Here is a 25,243-nt window from a genome sequence, read left to right as displayed (position 1 = left end):
ATATATATATATATATATATATATATATATATTTATACACACACACTCTTAAGCTTATACTGATCTATAATACATACACTAATGTTCACACTTGTTTAACACAAGCACATTAAAAAAAAAAACTTGGTTGTTAAAAATTGATGTTTATTAGTAGAGACAGTTAAATTTCAAGAGCTGTCACAATCTAATGCTGCGGTCTTTGTGGTTGTTTTGGAGTGCAGTATAAGCATATTGCACAATGCAAAACCCAGCTGCTTGTCTTCCCTGTGCAATGAAGTATAATTCTTTGGGAAGCCGGATATCTGGTTATTAGTACATATCCATTCTCTGGTTCCACTCTCTCAAATAAAGTTTTGTCTGACAGATGTTGTGCAATCTTCGCCAGATCAAAACCACATCTGGCAAACAAAGAAGGACACTGTCAATATTCCAATGGAGCCATGATATTTGCCCAAAATATTCTCTCATATCATCTCAGTCCTACTTGAGACAAAAGTTGAAGCATTTCTTACTCCAGAAAATATTTCCAGGGTACTACTTCTCTGGTGAAAGGATAAGAGAATCAGTTGAGTTTCTAGTAGTCATATGTCCATTGTTTACTTGAGTAAATAAATACCAGTATGATTTTGAGTAATTTATTTAACCTCTGTTCCTTAGTTTCTCTGCCTATAAGATGAGAATAGAAGTAGTATGCACATCATATGGTTGTTAGGAATATTAAATCAATTATTATGACTCAGTTAATATAAGGTCTCACTTTATTGCAATCTCCATTTCTCTTTCATTTATCGAAATCTACTGTTATGGGAGAAAAAAGTTGCAGTTAGATATATTTAGTCCATTGTTTTCTAAAATTAGAAAAACACTGCTCAATACTGTATTTGTATTGCACCAGGTTGGGTGTGTTTTTATAAGATTAAAAAATAACTTGAACTTGTACAGGATGTGCATTTGTTTTCATTTTGATTTGCTGGCCTTCTGGGCATGTTGGATATGAGGGCGGTGGAAAAAAAAAAATGGTCCCTGGAGTACAAATTTGCCAGGAAAAATGAAGTTTTACATGAAGAATTGGGAACACAATTTTTGAAGTGAAAATTATTTATTTTGTGAATTCAGACCAGTAATGTTAAAGTAATTGTATTCTGGATGTGTATAGGAGCTCTGCTTGATTTTGAAAAATATTGCTAAGATTTCTTTCTTCTAGACTTATAGAACCTTAAATGAAGTACATAAATACAGTTATAGAATGATTTCATGTGATCAAAAACAAGATAATGTTATTAAAATGTGTTTATTGGTGGTGGTAAAACTATTTTGCATGATACTACTGATGGCTTAAAGTGAACGATGTCAGATTTGTGATCTCTGAAGAAGATTTAGCTTCAGGACCAGGGACCAGGCTTGATCACCTAAGAGCTTTTGTGTAGCAGAGTTTTATTAAAGTAAGAAAAGGGACAGAAAAAGCTTCTGACACAGACATCAGAAGGGGGATGGAGAGTGCCCCCTTGCTGGTGTTAGTGAGGGAGTTATATACTTTAATTGGTTATTACAATTAATCAAAAGAATGTCTCAAGGTTGTAAAAATTTTACCAGACCCACTCCCACAATTTACATTTTAGGATAATAGGATTAGAACTTAGCAACAGAAAGATCCTACCAGACCCACTCCCATAATATACATTCTAAAATTTCAGGATTAGTCAGAAGGTTTTCAGGAAGGAGAAACTGTCCTCAAGCAGGATAGTTGTTGTTATATAATTCCTAGTACAGAGTTTAAACTGAGTTGTTTGTTGTAGAATCATCAGTTTGAGGCTTAAGTTTTATGTGACTGACTAAGGAATGTAGAGGGGGAAAAAAAATTGTCCTTTCCTCTTCCTTGAGAATTCCAGACCCCTTTCTCCTCCTGGGGGAACCTGGACTTCTTATCAACCTGACTAGGAATTGACTCTCTCACACTATCATTAATACATGACATTATGCATTTGTCAAAATGAAAAGAACTTTACAGCACAAAAAGTGAACCTTAATGTAGGCGAATAAAAGCAATTTAGGAAATTGTAAAATCCCAAAAAGGAATGATGACTATGAAAGGAAAATCTAGTTTACTATAAATATATGAGGCACTCACTGAAAGGGTTGGGGGACTTGCATGGAACCTGAAATGCATGGAATCTGCAAAACTTATGACAAAATGAAATGCACATAAGTGCACATAAGTGTTATTTCGTTTCCTATGGCTGATATTAATAGTTTCCAAGTCTGCTACTATTATACAAGTATACTAGAAATGGACATTTAAGTAAAGGATAGTGGATGGTAACTGTCAGATTTCTCACTGATGTAGTAAGAATTTATAGATAAGCATGGCGAAGAGCCTTGAATGACCCATGTGTACTGCACTGGAATTGAAGACATCAATAGGAAGCCATGTTTAGGGTAATGCAGATGCAGATGATCACATACAGAAATATCTGTAAGTCTGTGTATAGAAACCAGTTAATATACACATACATTTCTTTGATATGTCAGATGGCAGGGCCTAAATGAAATGATTTCTCACAGGCGAAGAGAATGCATAGATTCAGATCTTGGATTCTAATACTATTCTCCAATAAAAGAAGCATGGATAGACAGTCGATGCTAGGACAGGGACAGGAAATAAACAACATGGGCCTGAAAAGAAAGACAGAAAGAGAAAGACAGAAAGTTGGAGGAAGGGAAGGAGAAACTCACATTGATGAAGACATTTCAAAGAAGCATAGGTACCAAATGAAAGAGATCCCAGAGGCTAAGGCTGGAACGTTTTGAGTAACATAAAGTAGTGTTGAATAATTACTCCAAATATAAAATAAGTATTCACAACCCTATACTGACATAAATGAATGAATAAAGAAATATATGAAGAGTAAGATAAATTAATTGATGCAGAAAAATACTAAAGTATTTATGCTGATACTCCTTCCTTAACAAAGGGAAATATAATTTCCCATTCCTTAAGTACAGGCTATACACAGTAACTTCCTTCCAGTGAATATAGTTATGTAAAGGGAAAGAAAAAATAAGAACTTTACAAAGGAGAAGCATGACCCACACATCAGCAAGGTGATGAAAGTCAACATTAGTGATGACAAATCAAGTCAACAGCTTAATATGACATCTGAATATGATGTGATGAGAATTGCATTTTATCCTGTAGCCTTTCTCCCATGAATACATAAATATTGTTTAGTCGTGAGAAAAAATACCAGACAAATTCCAACAAAGAGGCATCCTACAAAATACCTGATCAGTACTCTTCAAAACTGTGAAGATCAAAAACAAAGTTAGAAACTATCACAGCCAAGAGGAGCCTAGCGAAAAAACTACAAGTGAACGTAATGTTCTATCCTGGCTAGAATCCTGGAATTGAAAAAAGGACATTATGCAGAGAAATCTAAATAAAGTATGGATTTGGCTAGTAATGTGTTAGTACTGTTTCATTTCCAAATCTGCTGACATATTGAGTGCAGCACTTTAAGGGCATCATCTTTTAGGATTTTAAATAGCTCAACTGGAATTCCATTACCTCCACTAGCTTTGTTTTGTAGTAATGCTTTCTAAGGGCCATTTGACTTCACATTACAGGACAAAAAAGTAGAGTGAAAAAGCTGCCTTAAAATTCAACATTCAAAAAATGAAGATCATGGCATCTGGTCCCATCACTCCATGGCAAAAAGAAGGGGGAAAAGTGGGAGCAGGGACAGATTTTACATTCTTGGGCTCCAAAATCACTGTGGACAGTGACTGCAGTCATGAAATTAAGACATTTGATCATTGGAAGGAAAGCTATGACAAACCTAGACAGCACATTAAAAAGCAAAGACATCACTTTGCCAACAAAGGCCCACATAGTCAAAGCTACGGTTTTTCCAGTAGTCATGTTTGGATGTGAGAGTTGGACCATAAAGAAGGCTGAGCACTAAAGAACTGATGCTTTTGAACTGTGGTGCTGGAGAAGACTCTTGAGAGTCCTTTGGACTGCAAGGAGATCAAACCACTCAATCCTAAAGAAAATCAACCTTGAATGTTCATTGGAAGGACTGATGCTGAAGCTGAAGTTCTAATTCTTTGGTCACCTGATGTGAAGAGCCAACTCAACAGAAAAGACCCAGATGCTGGGAAAGACTGAAGGCAAGAGGAGAAGAGGATGGGAGAGGATGAGATATTTAGATAGCATCATTTACTCAATGGACATGAATTGGAGCAAACTCCAGGACATAGGAAGGACAGGAAGCTTGGCATCATGCTGTTGTCCATGGGGTTGCAAAGAGTTGGACCCAACTTTGCAACTAGACAACAACAACAATTTTCACTAACTGTAATAAATGTACCAGACCAATATGAATACTAATGTGAATATTAACAATTGGAAGAATTTGGCCCAGGGTGTTCTAAAAAATAAAGTCTATTTTCAAAGATATGTTCATCAGGATGAGCAAATGTGATGAGATGTGGAGCTCTTTTATGTCCAGGATATTTCCTGTATTAGTTTAGGCGCTAAACATATCTTAGAACAGTGGGTTATACCATGTTTGCAGTGACTGACCCAACTGACATGACTTCAAGATCATCGGATAGTACCAAAACTTTCTGGTTACTTTACACATTTCTGGGAAATGGAGATACGTAATAGGACCTTGATATGGTGACATCTGCAATGCTGTGGTAGATGTTGATTCTGTGAGCAGCAAGTAGCATTTCTAATCATTGATATTGTATAGGAAGTAAGAGTCAGAATTTCTTAAAGGACAATGAGTTAATTTTGATGCCAGCTATTAAGTAGAATTCCTATTCATTGATGCTATTTTTGTTGTCTAAACTCAGCTGTCTTCATACCATGCTGGCTCTAAGTCAAGTCTGAGAGGAGTATTGAAATGAAAACAAGAAATGGTCAAAACGAGCAACGTTTTGATCTTTACTACTTAAATTCTAGCATGTACAGATTTACCATGATGATAACGAATCTTAAGTTTTAGGCTTCCTCATTGGCATTAATCCTTATGAAGATTGTGTGCTTGTTTTATATTCTCAATTTTATGTTTATTTTCTTAAAAAATAGCCTCTGAAATCATATGAACTCTAGGCCATGACACCCAAAGACACAGCTGCCCATCATATAACTGAAAGAAGGAATATCACAGACATTTAAACCCACAAATAATTTTAAGTACCAATTCAATCAAATAATTTCAGCATTTAACAGTAAAGTAGATACTTGCAGTAGAACTGGTAACAATTGGCAAATAAAGTCACTTTTTAACCTTTTTTCTCCCTATATGTTCCTCTAGGGAAAAAACTAAGGAGAACTGAGAAAATCAAATATAAGAAATCCAGATTGGTGTGTGTGTGTGTGTGTGTGTGTGTGTGTGTGTGTGTGTGTGTGTGTGTGTGTGTGTGTGTGTGTGTGTGTGTGTGTGTGTGTGTGTGTGTGTGTGTGTGTGTGTGTGTGTGTGTGTGTGTGTGTGAAGTTGATTATCAGCTGCTATGCATTAACCTATTAATTATTTAACAATATCACATTAAACATGATATTTAAGTACTAACAAATCATAATATTGTAAGGGAATTCTTTACGATTTCTGTCTGATTCTCTAATATAAGTTAGACTATGACAATCTCATTAAATCCTTAAATGGTTTAAAACTGTTTTTCTCATATTTTTTTAAAGAAATGATGAAAAAATGTTTATCCTCTAATCCATTCCAGGGTGCATCATCCTGTCTTGCTAATACAATAAAGAAAGGGGAAAGACTGCTTTCATTAATGTCCTCCCCAATCTACAAGACCCACTTCATGAAGTGCTTACTGTGTCAGACACTGAACTAGATGCCACGGTACAAACTGATCAAAGAATCTCTAGCCTAGAACACCTCACAAACTGGTGGGTGATGAAAGCATGACAGTCAACTATCATACATGATAGTAAAACAATGTAGAAATAGCATATTCTCATGAAACAAGAGAGTTATCACTTAGATGACTGGCAGTGGCCACAGAACACTTACTGGAGTTGGTGACCACAGAGAAGAACAGAAGAGTTTTGAATAAGTCATACTACAAACAAGTTGGTGTTGTTGAGCATAAATTTTGGTATAATGGCTGTTAAAAGTTAAGGCTAGAGAATTAAAAGATGACAACATCATGAAGGAACTTAACATAGAATATGGAGGAACAGAACTTTATCCTGCAGATGACACATCATTGAGCAATTTCAAAAAAGGGAAATAAATGGTCATATCTGCATTTTAACTGGATCAATCTGATGGCTGTGTGCCACATGAATCAAAGAGTCAAAAGTTAGGAGCAGGAAGGTCAATGAGGAGATTGTTGTAATCAACAAGACACTGGTAGTAAGACTGGTAAGAAGTGATTCAAATGTTAGAAGCAGTTCTGGATCAATATAACAGAGTAGAAAGATCTTGCACTCATCATCTCCAACAGACACACCAAAACTACAATGATACATAGAATGACTGTCTCTGAGAATGACCTGAACACTAGCAGAATAGCTTTTCTACCACTAAGGATATAAAGAAAAGGCAATTATCAAGATGGACAGGAGGGGCAGGAATACAGTCTAATTAGAATTCATATCCCAAGTGCACAACCCACACAAGAGGGATATCACAGCCACCAAGGTCACTTCTGAGGAGCACAGTGTCCAAGACTCACATCAGGCTCCTCAGCCCAGTGGATGTAAACCAGGAAGGTGAGCCCCCATAACATCTGGCTTTGAAAACCAGCATGGCTTATATCCAGGAGAGCTGGAGGGCTGTGAGAAACAAAGACACCACCCTTGAAGGGCTCATGAAACTCACTGTAAATAGTAGCAAAAGGCAGCAGCTTAAAAATCACATGAATAATGTAAGAAAGAGTATGACTAATTTTAGGGCATATGTGTGGGATAGGGGTATGCAGGGACCTGGTGGCACTTTCTCCAGGGACAGAGTGCTAGCAGGTACAGTTTATTTTTACTTTCCTTCCACCCAGTTGGCCCGCACTGAAAGGCATCATTTCTGTCACTCTCTATTAATCTAGCTAACAACAAGTGCCCTACGCTGATTAATGTTCCCCTAAGGACCCCTGAGAGTCCCTTGCACTGCAAGGAGATCCAACCAGTCCATCCTAAAGGAGATCAGTCCTCAATATTCATTGGAAGGACTGATGTTGAAGCTGAAACTCCAACACTTTGGCCACCTGATGCGAAGAGCTGACTCATTTGAAAAGACCCTGATGCTGGGAAAGACTGAAGGCTGGAGGAGAAGGGGACAACAGAGGATGAGATGGTTGGATGGAATCACCAACTTAATGGGCATGAGTTTGAGTAAACTCCAGGAGTTGGTGATGGACAGGGAGGCCTGGCATGCTGCAGTCCATGGGATCGCAAAGAGTTGGACACGAATGAGTGACTGAACTGAACTGAACTGAAGAATCTGCCCTGCCCAGCATGCCCACCCTAACTGGCTCCTCCCAAACAGCTCCCATCCCATCCCACATGGTGAGCAGCTGTGGCTGGCACCAATATACCTTCAAAGTAGCTCCCATTCTGGAAACTCAAGCCCATACACCAGTGTACCCACAACAGTCAGGGCTGGGCTTTGCAGCTAGTCACTCAAGGAGCCAGCCCCAACCTCCAGTATACCCACAGTAGTTACAACAAGGCCTTGTACACAGCCAGCCAAGGACCAGACCCACCCACCAGGGCATCCATAGCAGTTCAGGCCAGGTATTACAATGGCTGGCATGGGTACCAACCCAGCCAACCAGCATACCCACAACAATTATGGCCCAACCACAACAGGAAGGTCCACACAGCCCATGCAAGGGAAACCCCTAAAGCACTTAGCTTTGGTAACTAGGGGGTATTGCACTCTGGAGTCCCACAGGACATTTTCTACATAAGGCAACCTTTTCAAGACCAGAATATATAGCTGATATGCCTAATGCACAGAATTAAACACAGAGAGTTAGGCAAAACAAGGTAATGAAGGAAGATCTTCAAGGAAAAGAACACAGACAAAACTACAGAAAAAAAATGAAACGGAGATGAGCAATTTATCAGGTAAAGAGTTAAAAACAACAGTTACAAAAGTTGACAAACCTCTGTCCAGGCTCACCAAAAAGAGAGAAGACCCAAATAAACAAGATAAGGAATGAAAGAGGATAAATCACACCTGATATTGCAGGAATACAAAAAAATTGTAGAATACTATCAACAATTATATGCCAACACATTTCACAAGTGAGAAGAAATGGACAAGTTTCTAGAAACATAAAGCCCACTAAAACTGAAAAAAGAAGAAATAAATAACTTGAACAGACCAATCACCAGAAAAGAAATAGAATCTGTAATTTAAAAAAATTTCCTACAAACAAAAGTCCAAGACCAGATAGCTTCACAGGTGAAATCTACCAAAGAACTTATACCAATCCTTCTCAAACTCTTCCAAAAGACTGAAGAGGAAAACACACTCCCAAAGACATTCTATGAAGCCACCATCATTCTAATACCAAAATCAGACAACACTACCAAAAAAGAAAATTACAGGTCAATATCTTTGATGAATACAGATTCAAAAACTCTTAACAAAATATTAGCAAACCAAAACCAACAACACATAAAAAACCATGACAAAGTTGGATTCATCCCAGGATCATAAGCATGGTTCAACATACAAAAAGCAATATGATACACCACATTAACAAAATAAAAGACAAAAACCACATGCTCATTTCAATAAAGGCAGAAAAAGCGTTTGATAAAATTCAACACCCATTCATAATACAAACCCTTTAGAAAGTGGGTACAGAGGGAACATGTCTCAGCATAACAAAAGCTATTTTTGACAAACACTGCTAATACAATACTCAACAGTGAAAGCTGAAAGCCTTCCTACCAAAACCAGGAACAAGACTAGGATGCTTTCACCACTTCTATTCAACACAGTACTAAAAGTCCTAGCTATAAAAATCAGACAAAAAATAGAAATGGAAGGTATTCAAATTGGTAGGGAAGAGGTAAAACTGTCATATGCAGATGACACAATATCATATATAGAAAACCTGCAGTCCATGGGGTCACAAAGAGTTGGACACGACTGATCTACTGAACAACAACAACAACAAAGACTCTATACAGAGACTACTAGAAACGATAAATGAATTCAGCAAGGCAGTAGGATACAAGATTGACATACAGAAGTGTGCTGCATTTCTTTACACTAAATGAAATATCAGAAAGGGAGAAGAAACAATTCCTTTTAAAATGACCTCCAAAAAATGCTTAAAATTAAACCTCACCAAGGAGGTAAAAAATTATATGCTGAGAACTAAACAAGGAAATTAAAGATGATTTAAAGAAATGGAAAGACACTCACTATGCTTGGATTAGAAGCTTTAATATTCTTAAAATGACCATACACTCCAAAGCAATCTACATATTTAGTCCAACCCTTATCAAACTACCCATGACATTTTTCACAGAACTAGAACAAATAATTCTAAAATTTATATGAAACCATAAAAGACCCAGAATTGCCAAAGCAATCCTGAGGAAAAAGAACAAACCAGAAGGCATAAGCCTCCCAGACTTCAGACAATACTACAAGGCTACAGTCATCACATCACAGTATTGTCCCAAACCAGACATACAGATCAATGTAACAGAATAGAGAGCTCAGAAATAAACCCATACACCTAAGGACAATTAATCTTCAACAAAGGAGGAAAGAATACACAATGGGGAAAAGACAGTCTCTTCAGCTAGTAGTACTGGGAAAGTTGAGACAAACACGTGAAAATCAATGAAGTTTAGAACACATCATCACACCATACACAAAAAAAAACTCAAAATGGATTATAGACCTAAATATAAGATAGCCAAAAACTCCTTCAAGAGAAGATACGCAAAACATTCCCTGACATAAATTGTACCAATGTTTTCTTAGGTCAGTCTCCCAAGGCAACAGAAATAAAAGCAAAAATAAACAAATGGGACCTAATCAAACTTGTAAGCTTTCACACAGCAAAGGAAACCATAAAAAAAAAAAAAAAAAAAAAACCAAAGGCAACCTACAGACTGGGAGAAAATATTTGCAAACAATGTGACTGACAAGGACTTAATTTCCAAAATAAACAAATAGCAGGTACAACTCAATAACAACAAAATAAACAATCCCAACAAAAAACAGAAGACATCAATAGATACTTCTCCAAAAAAGACATGCAGATAGTGAACATCATTGCTAATTATTAGGGAAATGATGCTCATCATTGCTAATTATTAGAGAATTGCAAATCAAAACTATAATGAGGAACCACCTCACATCAGTCAGAATGGCTATCATTAAAACTTTACAAATAACAAATGTTGGAGGAGGTATGAAGTAAAGGGAACTCTTCTACACTGTTGGTGGGAATGTAAATTGGTGCAGTCACTACAGAAAACAGTATGGAGGTTCCTCAAAACATTAAAAACTGAGTTGCCATATGATCCACCAATCCAATTCCTGGACATATATCCAGACAAAACTATAAGTCTAAAAGATATGTGCACCTGTATGCTCATAAGCCGGAGCAAAGAATGGCAACCCACTCCATTACTCTTGCCTGGAAAATCCCATGGAGCCTGGTAGGCTGCAGTCCATGGGGTCACGAAGAGTTGGAAACGACTGAGCGACTTCACTTTCACTTTTCACTTTCATGCATTGGAGAAGGAAATGGCAACCCACTCCAGTGTTCTTGCCTGGAGAATCCCGGGGACAGAGGAGCCTGGTGGGCTGCCGTCTATGGGGCCGCACAGAAACGGACATGACTGAAGCGACTTAGCAGTAGCAGCATGCTCATAAGCAGCACTATTTACAATAGCCAGGACATGGAAGCAACCTAAATGTCCACCTAAAGAGGACATATATGTGCACATACATATATGCACACACAATGGAATACTATTTAGCCATTAAAAATGAAATAATGCCACTTGCAACAACATGGATGGGCCTAGAGATGATCATATTAAGTGAAGTAAGTCAGAAAGAGAGAAATATCATATGACAAGTAGAACACAAAATACGACACAGATGAACATATCTATGAAACAGACTCACAAACATAGAGAACAGACTTGTGTTTGCCAAAAGGGTTTGGTGAGGGAAGGAAGGGTTGGGAATTTAGGATTAGCAGATGCAAACTATTGTATACAGGATGGGAACAAGGTCCTACTCTACAGCACAAAGAACTATATTCAATATATGTAATAAACCATAATGGAAAAGAACGTGAAAAAGAATATATACAGATATAACTGAATCACTTTGCCATACAGCAGAACTGGTACAACATTGTAAATCAACTATTAATATATTTCAGTAAAACTGTTTAAAAAGTAAGTTATAAAGATGCTCACTGAACTTTGGAGAAGAATAGATGAATATAGTGAGAACTTCAACAAAAATATAAAAAAATGTAAAAAAGAACAACAGAGCCGAGTAATACAATAAATGAAATGAAAAATACACTAGAGAAAATCAACAGCAGATTTGAGAATGTGGAAGAACAAACCAGTGATCTTGAAGACATGGTAGACATGGTAGTGGAATTCACCCAACCAGTAAAGGAAAAATAAAGAGAAATTTTTTAAAATGAAAATAAAAAATTGGATTAAAAAAATTTTAATAAAAAAATTAAAAAGATGTAAGTGACATCTGGGATGTCAAACATACCAGGATTTACATGATAGGGATCCCAGAAACAGAAGAGAGAGACAAATGGACAACAAACCTACTTGAAAAATAATTACTGAAAACTCCCCTAACTTGGCCAAGGCAATAAACATCAAAGTTCAGCACATGGGGAGAGTCTGAAACAAAATGAATCCAAAGGTCTCCATACCCAAACATACTATGATTAAAATGTCAAAAGTTGAAAAGAGAATTTTAAAAGCAGCAAGATAAAGACAACTAGCTGTGTACAAAGCAACCCCCACAAAATTATCAGTTGACTTTTCAGCAGAAACTTTACAAGCCAGAAAGGAGTGACATGATATATTCAAAATGATGAAGGGAAAAAATTTATAACCAAGAATACCTTACCCAGGAAGGCTATCATTCAGAAGTGAAAAAGAGATTAAAAAGTTTCCCAGGAAAACAAAAGCTAAAGGAGTTCATCAATACTAAACCAGACTTACAAGAAATGTAAAAGGGACTTCTTCAAATGGAAACCAAAAACCGTAACTAGAAACAAGATTAAAAAAACAAATCTCATTTGAAAATGTGAATGTATAGTAAAAGCAGTTGACCAATCACCTATGAAGCTAGTATGAATGTTCAAAAGTCAAAAATAACATCATCTCTATCTCCAAGCCAGGCTTCAGCAATATGTGAACTGTGAAATTCCAGATGTTCAATCTGGTTTTAGAAAAGGCAGAGGAACCAGAGATCAAATTGCCAACATCCGCTGGATCATCGAAAAAGCAAGAGAGTTCCAGAAAAACATCTATTTCTGCTTTATTGACTATGCCAAAGCCTTTGACTGTGTGGATCACAATAAACTGTGGAAAATTCTGAAAGAGATGAGAATACCAGACCACCTGACCTGCCTCTTGAGAAACCTGTATGCAGGACAGGAAGCAACAGTTAAAACTGGACATGGAACAACAGACTGGTTCCAAATAGGAAAAGGAGTATGTCAAGGCTGTATATTGTCACCCTGCTTATTTAACTTATATGCAGAGTACATCATGAGAAACACTGGGCTGGATGAAGCACAAGCTGGAATCAAGACTGCCGGGAGAAATATCAATAATCTCAGATACGCAAATGACACCATCTTTATGGCAGAAAGTGAAGAGGAACTAAAGAGCCTCTTGATGAAAGTGAAAGAGGAGAGTGAAGAAGTTGGCTTAAAGCTCAACATTCAGAAAACTAAGATTATGGCATCTGGTCCCATCACTTCATGGCAAATAGATGGGGAAACAGTGTCAGACTTTATTTTTTGGGCTCCAAAATCACTGTAGATGGTGACTGAGGCCATGAAATTTGAAGAGGCTTTCTCCTTGGAAGGAAAGTTATGACCAACCTAGATACCATATTAAAAAGCAGAGACGTTACCTTGCCAACAAAGGTCCGTCTAGTCAAGGCTATGGTTTTTCCAGCAGTTGTGTATGTATGTGAGAGGTGGACTGTGAAGAAAGCTGAGCACCGAAGAATTGATGCTTTTGAACTGTGGTGTTGGAGAAGACTCTTGAGAGTCCCTTGGACTGCAAGGAGATCCAACCAGTCCATCCTAAAGGAGATCAGTCCTGGGTGTTCATTGGTAGGACTGATGTTGAAACTGAAACTCCAATACTTTGGCCACCTCATGCAAAGAGCTGACTTATTTGAAAAGACCCTGATGCTGGGAAGGATTGGGGGCGGGAGGAGAAGGGGACGACAGAGGATGAGATTGGCTGGATGGCATCACCGACTCGATGGAGATGAGTTTGAGTGGACTCCAGGACTTGGTGATGGACAGGGAGGCCTGGCGTGCTGCGATTCATGGAGTCACAAAGAGTCGGACATGACTGAGCGACTGAACTGAACTGAATTGGCCATAATCAAAATTTCACGAAATCCAAATATCCTAGTTGGCTGTGGATTTATTTAGATTAACAATAAAGAAAAAGTGATGTGGAGCTGAAGACTGTATCAGTTCATGCTATGTCTGAAGAAAGTAAAAATTAAAGAAAAAAGAATTCACCCAGACAAATACATCTCTGAGATCAACTGAATATTGTTGAAAGGAAGATCTGTAAGGTTTCCAGGCTTCTCCGTATCACTTCTTTAAGGTAGGCTAGGATCTTTGTTAAATAGGACACTTATTCTGTTCATCTCTTTGTTTTCTGCCAGAAAATTGAGAAGTCCCTTTCCCCCACATTTCAGTATTATTAACATAGAAATACAAAGCCATATATAAGTAAATAACTTATTCACAGCTGTTATCACACATATGCACAGCTCAACATATACAACCCACATTTTCCCTGTTCATGCAGAGTAAACATATTGAAACAAATTTTTTCTAACTCACAGAGGTAATACATGGATTAGAATATTAAAACAATCAGTATAACGGCTTCCTTGGTGGCTCAGTGGTAAAGAATCTGCCTGCCAATACAGGCAATGTGGGTTCAGTCCGTAACCTGGGATGATCCCACATGCCCTGGAGCAACTAAGGCTGTGTGCCAGAACTGTTGAGCCTGTGCTCTAGAGCCTGGGAGCCCCAACTACTGAAGTCCATGTGTCTTACAGCCCACACTCTGCAACAAGAGAAGTTACCACAATGAGAAACCTGTGCACCACAACTAGAGAATAGCCATCGCTCACTTCAACTAGAGAAAAGCCCGTGCAGCAACAAAAACCCAGCCCAGAGAAAAATAAATATTAGTGCGTGTATGTGTGATAAGTCACTTCAGCACTCTTTGCAACCCTATGGACTATAGCCAGCCAGGCTCCTCTGTCCATGGGATCGTCCAGGCAAGAGTACTGGAATGGGTTACTATTGCCTTCTCCGCTTATTGTGGTGACCAATTCGTAATGTACATAAATGGTAAACCACTATGCTGTACACCTAAGACTAGAATGTTTATACCTCAATAAAAACAAAAATACGTTAGAAAATAAGTCAATTGGTTGATTGCAGGACGTAGAAGAGAAAATATCAAGGATAATTCCTAGATTTTCATCTCAAGAAACTGAGTACAAGATTATGCCACCAAAGAACACTCAAGGAGGAGGTAATTTCAAATGGGAGATTGTGGGTTTGACATTGGATTTTTTAGTGTTTTGAAATTTGAATTGCTTCTGACACATTCATGTGAAACTGTTGCTCACACTCAGATGAGGCAATAGCTCAGAGCTATGATGATCGTAAGTCTTCTCTGATTACCTGAACCAGATGAAAGTTCTCTACAGAGACTTCCTGTAACACTAAGTAAGAGATGTTAGTGTATCTCTTGTGACGCTTCAGTATTCTTGCCTTGAGAACCCCAAGAACAGTAAGAAAAGGCAAAAAGACAAGACTCTGAAAGATGAACTCCCCAGGTTGGTAGCTGCCCAATATGCTACTGGAGATCAGTGGAGAAATAACTCCAGAAAGAATGAAAGGATGGAACCAAAGCAAAAAGAAAACCCAATTGTGGACGGGACTGGTGATGGAAGCAAGTTTCGATGCTGTAAAGAGCAATATTGCATAGGAACCTGGAATGTTAGGTCCATGAATCAAGGCAAATTGGAAGTGGTCAAACAGGAGATGACTAGAGTGAACATTGACATTCTAGGAATCAGCGAACTCAGATGGATGAAAATGGGTGAATTTAACTCAGATGACCATTACATCTATTACTGTGGGCAGGAATCCCTTAGAAGAAATGGAGAAGCCATCATAGTCAACAAAAGAGTCCCAAATGCAGTACTTGGATGCAATCTCCAAAAGGACAGAATGATCTCTGTTCGTTTCCAAGGCAAACCATTCAATATCACGGAAATCCAAGTCTACGCCCCAACCAGTAATGCTGAAGAAGCGGAAGTTGAATAGTTCTATGAACACCTACAAGACCTTGTAGAATTAACACCCAAAAAAGATGTCCTTTTCATTATAGGGGACTGGAATGCAAAAGTAGGAAGTCAAGAAACACCTGAAGTAAGAGGCAAATTTGGCTTTGGAGTACAGAATGAAGCAGGGCAAAGGCTAATAGAGTTCTGCCAGGAGAACGCACTGGTCATAGCAAACACCCTCTTCCAACAGTGCAAGAGAAGACTCTACACATGGACATCACCAGATGGTCAACCCCGAAATCAGATTGATTATATTCTTTGCAGCCAAAGATGGAAAAGCTCTATACAATCAGCAAAAACAAGACCAGGAGTTGACTGTGGTTCAGATCATGAACTCCTTATTGCCAAATTCAGACTTAAATTGAAGAAAGTAGGGAAAACCACTAAAGCATTCAGGTATGACCTACGTCAAATCCCTTATGACTATACAGTGGAAGTGAGAAATAGATTTAAGGGACTAGATCTTATAGAGTGCCTGATGAACTATTGGAGGTTCATGACATTGTACAGGAGACAGGAATAAAGACCATCCCCAAGAAAAAGAAATGCAAAAAAGCAAAATGGCTGTCTAAGGAGGCCTTACAAATAGCTGTGAAAAGAAGAAAGCGAAAAGCAAAGGAGACAAGGAGAGCTATATCCATTTGAATGCAGAGTTCCAAAGAATAGCATGGACAGATAAGAAAGCCTTCCTCAGGGATCACTGCAAAGAAATAGAGGAAAACAACAGAATGGGAAAGACTAGAGATCTCTTCAAGAAAATTAGAGATGAGATGTCAAAGGGAACATTTCAGGCAAAGATGGGCTCGATAAAGGACAGAAATGATATGGACCTAACATAAGCAGAAGATATTAAGAAGAAGTGGAAAGAATACACAGAAGAACTGTACAAAAAAGATCTTCACGACCCAGATAATCACGATGGTGTGATCACTCACCTAGAGCCAGACCCTGGAATGTGAAGTCAAGTGGGCCTTAGAAAGCATCACTACGAACAAAGATAGCGGAGGTGATGGAATTCCAGTTGAGCTATTTCAAATCCTGAAAGATGATGCTGTGAAAATGCTGCACTCACTATGCCAGCTAATTTGGAAAACTCAGCAGTAGCCACAGGACTGGAAAAGGTCAGTTTTCATTCCAATTCCAAAGAAAGGCAATGCCAAAGAATGCTCAAACTACCGCACAATTGCACTCATCTCACATGCTAGTAAAGTAATGCTCAAAATTCTCCAAGCCAGGCTTCAACAATACGTGAACTGTAAACTTCCAGATGTTCAAGCTGGTTTTAGAAAAGGCAGCGGAACCAGAGATCAAATTGCCAACATCCGCTGGATCATCGAAAAAGCAAGAGAGTTCCAGAAAAACATCTATTTCTGCTTTATTGACTATGCCAAAGCCTTTGACTGTGTGGATCACAATAAGCTGTGGAAAATTCTGAAAGAGATGGGAATACCAGACCACCTGACCTGCCTCTTGAGAAACCTGTATGCAGGACAGGAAGCAACAGTTAAAACTGGACATGGAACAACAGACTGGTTCCAAATAGGAAAAGGAGTACGTCAAGGCTGTATATTGTCACCCTGCTTATTTAACTTATATGCACAGTACATCATGAGAAACACTGGGCTGGATGAAGCACAAGCTGGAATCAAGATTGCCAGGAAAAATATCAATAACCTCAGATATGCAGATGACACCACCCTTATGGCGGAAAGTGAAGAACTAAAAAGCATCTTGATGAAATTGAAAGAGGAGAGTGAAAAAGTTGGCTTAAAGTTCAATGTTCAGAAAACTAAGATCATGGCATCAGGTCCCATCACTTCATGGCAAGTAGATGGGGAAACAGTGTCAGACTTTATTTTGGGGGGCTCCAAAATCACTGCAGATGGTGATTGCAGCCATGAAATTAAAAGAGCTTACTCCTTGGAAGGAAAGTTATGACCAACCTAGACAGCATGTTAAAACCAGAGACACTACTTTGCCAACAAAGGTCCATCTAGTCCAGGCTATGGTTTTTCCAGTAGTCGTGTATGTATGTGAGAGTTGGACTGTGAAGAAAGCTGAGCACCGGAGAATTGATGCTTTTGAACTGTGGTGTTGGAGAAGACTCCTGAGAGTCCCTTGGACTGCAAGGAGATCCAACTAGTCCATTCTAAAGGAGATCAGTCCTGGGTGTTCACTGGAAGGACTGATCTTGAAGCTGAAACTCCAATACTTTGGCCACCTCATGCGAAGAGCTGACTTATTTGAAAAGACCCTGATGCTGGGAAGGATTGGGGGCGGGAGGAGAAGGGGACGACAGAGGATGAGATTGGCTGGATGGCATCACCGACTCGATGGACATGAGTTTGGTTAAACTCCAGGAATTGGTGATGGACAGGGAGGCCTGGCATGCTGCAATTCATGGCGTTGCAAAGAGTCAGACACGACTGAGCAACTGAACTGAACTGAACTGTGACACAAATTAACCCTGCTTTAAAATTTAGTTCTTGTGTGCTTTTACTATTTGGACCACATATTGGCAGCCCCCTTGAGGAAGGAACTGTCCCTCTTATTTGTACTCTTTCCTAAAAGAGCCTAGCAAGTGTCCTACACATAGAAGATATGAAAGTTGAAAGTGTCACACATATAATGCCTGCTCAATGTTTACTGAATGAGCGAATAAATAAATAAAACATTTACTGTGTCTATAATTAAAAATAATATGCAGGCTGCACAACTTTGATAATTTACATTTGAAAATATATGGGTTAACATATTCTAACAATGCTAACAATAGCTGCCTTTTTATTTTCCTTCTTTTTCTTGTTCTTGTTTGTACAGCCAGAAGGCTCAAGAGAGTACAACTGGTCAAGAAAGAATCTTTAATACTCGAACAGAGCATTTGCTTTCCCGTGAGTTTGCATAACCTTCTCTCTCAGCACTATCACTGGCAGAGTTATTTCTCAGCTAAAATGATAATATCCTTGCATTCATTCTCTGGGGAACTAAAATAATAATATCCTGATATCAAAAGCCTTGTAGAAAGAATTTTAAGCTACTTTGTTTGTATATGCTATTTCTTAAATACCTGGAGAGGAGCTTAAAGAATGGTAAAAAAATAAATAAATTTATGGGAAAATTTTAATTATCATTATCAAATAACCAAAATTTAATTTAAATGACTGCTGAAGTCCTAAGGAAATAAAAGTCTACATTTTGTACTTTACAGAGACAGACCACCCCTTAAAGAGAAATAAGCAAATATGATTGGGATTTAATGTGAGGATCTAGCTTAATTGATTACAGATGTAGGTGAACTACTGATTGAAGCCATGAGCATGATGCCATTTTATTAACTTGCCGGTTCAGCTAGTAGGATTTGGTATTAAGGCTTTTTTTTTTTTTTTTGCTTTTTGGTTATTTAATACTTACCACTGACTACTACTCAACTCATGGTTCCAGTGACATTCAATTCATTTTTAAATGGCAATCCATCTCCATGTGAGCTTCTCTTAAATATTAATTTAGGTGACCCATGATACAGTTTTTGAGGAGCAACCAAAACAAAAGAACAAGATTCAGTTGAACACCTGCTTTGAGGCTGGGTGAAAATAAAGCAGATTTTTACTGACCTAACACTATTGCAACTCTTTTCCTCCAGAAGAGTCCCACCAAACTATAGGTATGCTGGAAATGAAAGTGAAATACAAATACATGACTTTACTTTCTTATAAATCTATTGCTAATTTTCAAGAAAGACACTTAAGTTGCATATGCCCCTCTCTGAAATACACTCTCCCATGAGCATCCTATTAATCCTATTGTAACTTCCAATGAAGTCCAACATAAGTTCCACTTCTGGGACTCCTCCATAACTTTCAGACTCCCTCAGCCCTCTGTGATTCCCCTTCTTTCTGTACATATGCTTTTAACAAAACATTTACTGCATTTATATTCCATCAGGTACCGTGCTGAGCCCTGATGTCACCAAACCCAAACTCACAAAGGCTCTAGGAGAACAAGAAGACGGAAGAATAAGTTGAGAAGTAAATATAGTATCATGCTGCTGTTGCTATGTCGCTTCAGTCATGTCCGACTCTGTGCGACCCCATAGAAGGCAGCCCACCAGGCTCCCCTGTTCCTGGGATTCTCCAGGCAAGAACACTGGAGTGGGTTGCCATTTCCTTCTCCAATGCAGGAAAGTGAAAAGTGAAAGTGAAGTCGTTCAGTTGTGTCCGACTCTTAGCGACCCCATGGACCACAGTCTACCAGGCTCCTCTGTCCATGGGATTTTCCAGGCAAGAGTACTGGAGTGGGTTGCCATTGCCTTCTCCAATAGTATCATGAGTACTGTGAAAAAATTGTATCTGTTGTCTGTGCAGGTGAAGGTAAGAGGAGAATTACTTTAAAAGTTCTTTAAGAGGTAACAAATGAACCAAGTTAAGGGTTTAACACTTTCTCCTAGATCAGGTTATCACTATAATAATTATTACTACACAACTGAACAACAAATACAGCATTTTGTTAACAATTATTGAAAGCAATTTTTTTTCCTAGAAACAGATCAAATTTTTTCAGTAAGTTCATATATCTACATGCATGCATGTGTGCTCGGTCATGTCTGACTCTTTGCAACCCCACAGACTGTAGCCCACCAGTCTCCTCTGCTTATGGGATTTTCCAAACAAGAATACTGGAGTGGGTTGCCATGCTCTTCTCCAGGGGATCTTCCCGAACCAGAGATTGAACCAGTACCCCTTATGTCTCCTGCGCTGGCAGGTGGATTCTTTACCATTAGTGCCACCTGGGAATCCCTCACATTAGTATTAATTTTTGCTAGAATAGGACATAGATGAGCATCAATTTTGTTTCTATTTTTCATTTTTATACAAGTAAGGTAACACATAGCCTCATAAATAAGCAGATGGGAACAGAAAGTTTTTTAATAGTAATATCTGAACTCCTGGGCTTCTGGGTCAAAATGCCCAAATCACACAGTGATCTACCGTTAAAAAAAATAATTTTTAATGAGCTATCATCTGACAATTCAAGCATTCCCTCAAATTTGTTAAAAGCAAAGAATGGGGAACAACTGACTAAAAAGGGATTTAGGGTACCTCCCTGGTTGTCCAGTGGTTAGGAATTGCCTTCTAATGCAGGGGATGCAGGTTCAATTCTTGGATGGGTAACTAAGATCTCACATGCCTCAGGGAAACTGAGCCCGCACACTGCAAAAATGACCCAGTGCAGCCAAAAAAAAATTTTTAAAAAGGATTTAGAACACTTTATGTTAGTCAGTATATTGCCAGGAAACAATGTTCTATGAATATTTTCATATTTCTGTGCAAAAAGATCTTTTTGAACAAAATTACCCTATTAGCCACTGGAGGAGGAAATGGCAACCCACTCCAGTATTCTTGCCTGGAGAATCCCAGGGATGGAGGAGCCTGGTGGGCTGCCGTCTATGGGGTCGCACAGAGTCAGACATGACTGACGCGACTTAGCAGCAGCAGCAGCAGCCCCCTATTAGCAACCTGGATTAAAGGTGACTGAATGGAAAACAAGCCTTGAAAGTTACAGAGATCTCCAGAGAATCTTAGTGACATCTCTCTGGGAGAAACTGTTTCCACTGTAGGGATTACAAACCTAGAGAACACCCACTGCTCTCCCCAGAGAGGATCTGCTTACATTCTAGAGCAAAAGTCTCCATCTCTATCTCCAGAGGGGAGGAAGGCCAACTGTGCAAGCTAAGCCTGTAAGTCTCTAGACTGACAATGTCTCTCTTTCCTGCAGTACAAACTCTTCTGTGTTCAGGTGACATCTGCAATCACTGAGTCTTCTGATGGGGCACTGCAGTAAAAGTAACTGATGAAAGACTTTCTGAAGTCATTAAAAGCCTGCCTCTGGTCCTGAAGTCTTGTGAGTGTGTCTGTGGGTAAGCATATGCCCGTGGACAAAGAGACATCACAGTTTCAGACTCACATAAACTAATTTACTCTATCAAGTCCAGTATTTCTAACTCTTTTGGTTTGACACTGCAGGGTACTATAAACACAGGTTATGTCTTTATTTTGTAAGGAAAAAAAGGGGGAACTATGGTAAAAGTAGAGGTGGGAAAGTAATATCTAAAGCTTTACTACAGACAGATCAATTTTAACAAGATGGCATACTCTTTGGAAAGTCTACAAATACACCAATTGGCATACCATAGGACAATTAAACTAAAGCTAGTGAAAAAATAAAATTGCATAGAAATGTTGAAGATAATTCTATACTTAAAAAGTAAAAATTACAAAATTAAATTTTATATTTTTAGAATTGCATGAGTCTGTGGGTAAACTATCAGGAAAGTAAAGAAATGATAAAAATTCAGGACAGTGTCTTACTTTTTGAGAGAAAAGGGATATAGTTACGGAAAGCTAAACAAGAGGTTTCTAATAGTAATGTTTTATTTTCTAAATATTTTATGATTTCCTCTAAACTATATAGACATTGTATTTCAGTATATATTTTATAATAATTTTTAACTTATCCATTTTTTAAAGTTAACTGTTGATGTCACAGCTGAGTGATGATTGGGAAAAACTTAAGTGACACGAGTGCCTACTCACATAAGGCACAGCAAATAAGAATATTTTGTTTATTCATCCACTCTACAAATATTTACTGAGCACTAAAATGTGCCATGGATCTAAGTGCTTCTGAAACTTAAGATAAAATAAAATGAAATGAAGGGGAGCAGCTAATGTTATTGCAATCATCTAGGTAGAAGATGATAGTGATTTTGACAAGAGTGGTAATAGCAGGGATGAGATAAATCACCTGATACTAGTGACATTTTAAATGTAAAACCAACAGAATTTCCTGATATTTTAAAGGTATGGTGTAAAAGAAAAAAATATTTAGTGCAACTCCAAGGTTGCGACACAAGCAACTGGAAAGATGAAATTCCCATATACTCAGAGAGGTTAGAATGTAGAAGAAGCAGGTTTGATGGAAAAGAAAATCTGATATCACCATTAGATACCCAAGTGACACTGGATGTATATGGCTGGAGTTCAAGAGAGAACTATTTCAACACCAGATGTGCAGCTCACCAAGTCTGTCAACTACAACCATTTTATTCTTGCCTGCGATTTTCACGTGCGTGTACTTCTCATTGAGATAACAATACCAAAATTTGTCTTTTGACTAAGAACTACATATATTTATACAAAAGGTTATTTTTAGTGGTAAGGCATACAATTTTCTAAATACTTAACTTCAGCAAAAATACATGTGTGTGTGTATGTGTGTGTGTTAATAAACTATAATGCTAATATGGTTTTGGCACTGATTGCAAACTTCCTCACTAAGAAAGGCTGAGACATTAGCCAGTAACAGCTAAGGAAAATGTCTCTGTCACCATCCAGCTTGTACTGTCCTTCCACAGACCTCTGTTGTGACCCATGACATTCTGGGCTGAAATAGATATTTCTTTCTATCATGATTTTTAGAACCAATTACAAAGCTGCTCTGATCTCTGTTAGTGTAAGTGCTTGAACTGACCTAACGAGGGTTAGTTAGTTCTCTGCCTATAGGTACCTCTGTTCCAAACTACAAGTTCTTCGACTACAACTGTCCCCCACATCAGACATTCTGTACAACAGCAGTTGCAAGCTTGTGTCTCAGCTTTGAGTGCTAGCTCCTATTCACTCAAGGTATCTTAGCTCTGTCTCTGAATTGTGCATCTATACTGGCACACATTTTATAGGTATTCTAGTTGTAGCTGTTGTGGCTAATAAAAATGGTAGATTCTACTTGACTCAAATATTAACTGAAAAACGCCTCCAGCCTTATGGAAAAGTTATATATAATGTTAGAAAAGTCGCCCTTGGCTCTGGAACTCAGAATTTTACAACTTGATAATATTCTATCTCATGTTATAAAAACTAAAACAACTTTATGAGGTTACTTCAAGTCTAGGGTATGATTTTCAATACTGTCCATGCATAAATTTGTTTATCAGTTGATACAGATATAATAACCATTTTTATCAGGATAGGCTGATAAAATTTTTAAAAAATTTACAGTAACTATTTATTATTTTACATGAAAAATATAAATTCTAACAGGGTAAAATTATAGTGTTCACTTTGACTATTTTCTTATATGAAGGAAATTTACACGGATAACCAAATTTCTACTAGAATATAGCTCAGTAGGTAGAATAATCCTAAAGGAGATCAGTCCTGGGTGTTCATTGGAAGGACTGATGTTGAAGCTGAAACTCCAACACTTTGGCCACTTGATGCGAAGAGATGACTCATTTGAAAAGACCCAGATGGTGGAAAAGATTGAGGGCAGGAGGAGAAGGGGACGACAGAGGATGGTATCACCGACTCGATGGACATGGGTTTGGGTAGACTCCAGCAGTTGGTGATGGACAGGGAGGTCTGGCATGCTGTGGTTCATGGGGTCGCAGAGTCAGACACGACTGAACGACTGCTTTGAGTAGGTAATTATCTTTAATAAATAAAGGTACCAAGTGACATAATTGAGAAATTAGAATTAAGAAAACCCTCCATAGATTATACCTGGCGGCTAAAATTTTTAATTTTTGGCTCTCCTTTTTCTAGACTCAGAGAGATCATCACTTACCTTGGTATGTATTATTACCTCAGATGTGTAACAATACTCTTTCCTGATATAAGTTATATTGAAGTAATGCCCATTCATTCAACACATTTCTTAATATGCACTCTGTATCCCATACTATGTTAAGCACAAGAGATAAGAAAATTTAAAAAATAAATAAACCCTAGCTAAAAAGTATACAACTAAAATAGAATGGAAACACATTAGTTTCATTTCATTGTGGTACACATGTTTTCAGATTTATGCACAAAGATCAGTGATATTAATGAGATAGCTATAATTCTAGGAAAGTTTCAAAGACACAGTGATACTTTAACAAGATAATATGTATCAAGTACACAAGTGCTAGAAGGGCATTCCTAGGAATTAGTATATGAGTCCACATATTAAACTATCAAGTAATTTTGTCCTAGAACACAAGGTAAAAGAAGGGAATTGTCAAGAAATGAAGCTAAAAATAAAGGCAGGGATTTCTTCTTTCTATACTATGAAGACATCATACCTGGGATACACAGAAGGTCTTTCCCAATCCAATAAAGAACTGTAACAAACATTTTAAGAGCATGACAAAAGAGCAAAGAAATCTAAGGAACAAAACAAAAACAAATAATTAAGAACAGTAAACTGAAACTTGAAAAATAAGAATAATCAATAAGCATACAGAAAGGTTGGGTTTTCCCTAACACCAGTATTTAGAGCAGATGACAATGTTAACAGTTAAATACTACATTCCCAAATTAGGCAGAGCTAGTTGACAGGTACTTAATTCCCAGGTTCATAGTAACAATCAGAATCTCAGAAGAAGCAAGAAGTTAAAGCAAATCCTCCACAAAGAAAATTAATACTGATTTATGACTCCAGGATTCCACATAAGTTCCAATTACACAAGGAAATAAGCCGACCATAAGTGAAAGTCAGAAGCCTGCCCACTGTAGGAACCTGAATAATGGAATTGCTAGATAAGACTTTAGAAGACTTATGTTTGAAATATTTAAAGA

The 25,243-nt window shown here is 38.0% G+C and overlaps 1 protein-coding gene and 1 long non-coding RNA gene across 2 annotated transcripts in view; both read right to left on the bottom strand.

The window, feature by feature from the left end:
* The window catches only part of LOC145503943 (uncharacterized), a 359,220-nt gene that overhangs the window by 319,405 nt on the left and 14,572 nt on the right, over positions 1 to 25,243 (bottom strand). The gene's annotated exons all lie outside the window — the stretch shown is intronic.
* LOC145546074 (uncharacterized) lies at positions 19,001 to 21,003 on the bottom strand. The gene is made up of 2 exons (XR_014082641.1): positions 20,235 to 21,003; positions 19,001 to 19,849 (listed from the first exon to the last, which is right to left on the bottom strand). It is a non-coding gene; the product is annotated as an uncharacterized LOC145546074 (long non-coding RNA).

The sequence above is a fragment of the Giraffa tippelskirchi genome, chromosome 1 (assembly GCF_054371585.1).
Source record: "Giraffa tippelskirchi isolate mGirTip1 chromosome 1, T2T-mGirTip1v1.2.pri, whole genome shotgun sequence".
NCBI classification, from domain to species: Eukaryota; Metazoa; Chordata; class Mammalia; order Artiodactyla; family Giraffidae; genus Giraffa; species Giraffa tippelskirchi.
This window is presented reverse-complemented; position numbering and strand designations above follow the sequence as displayed.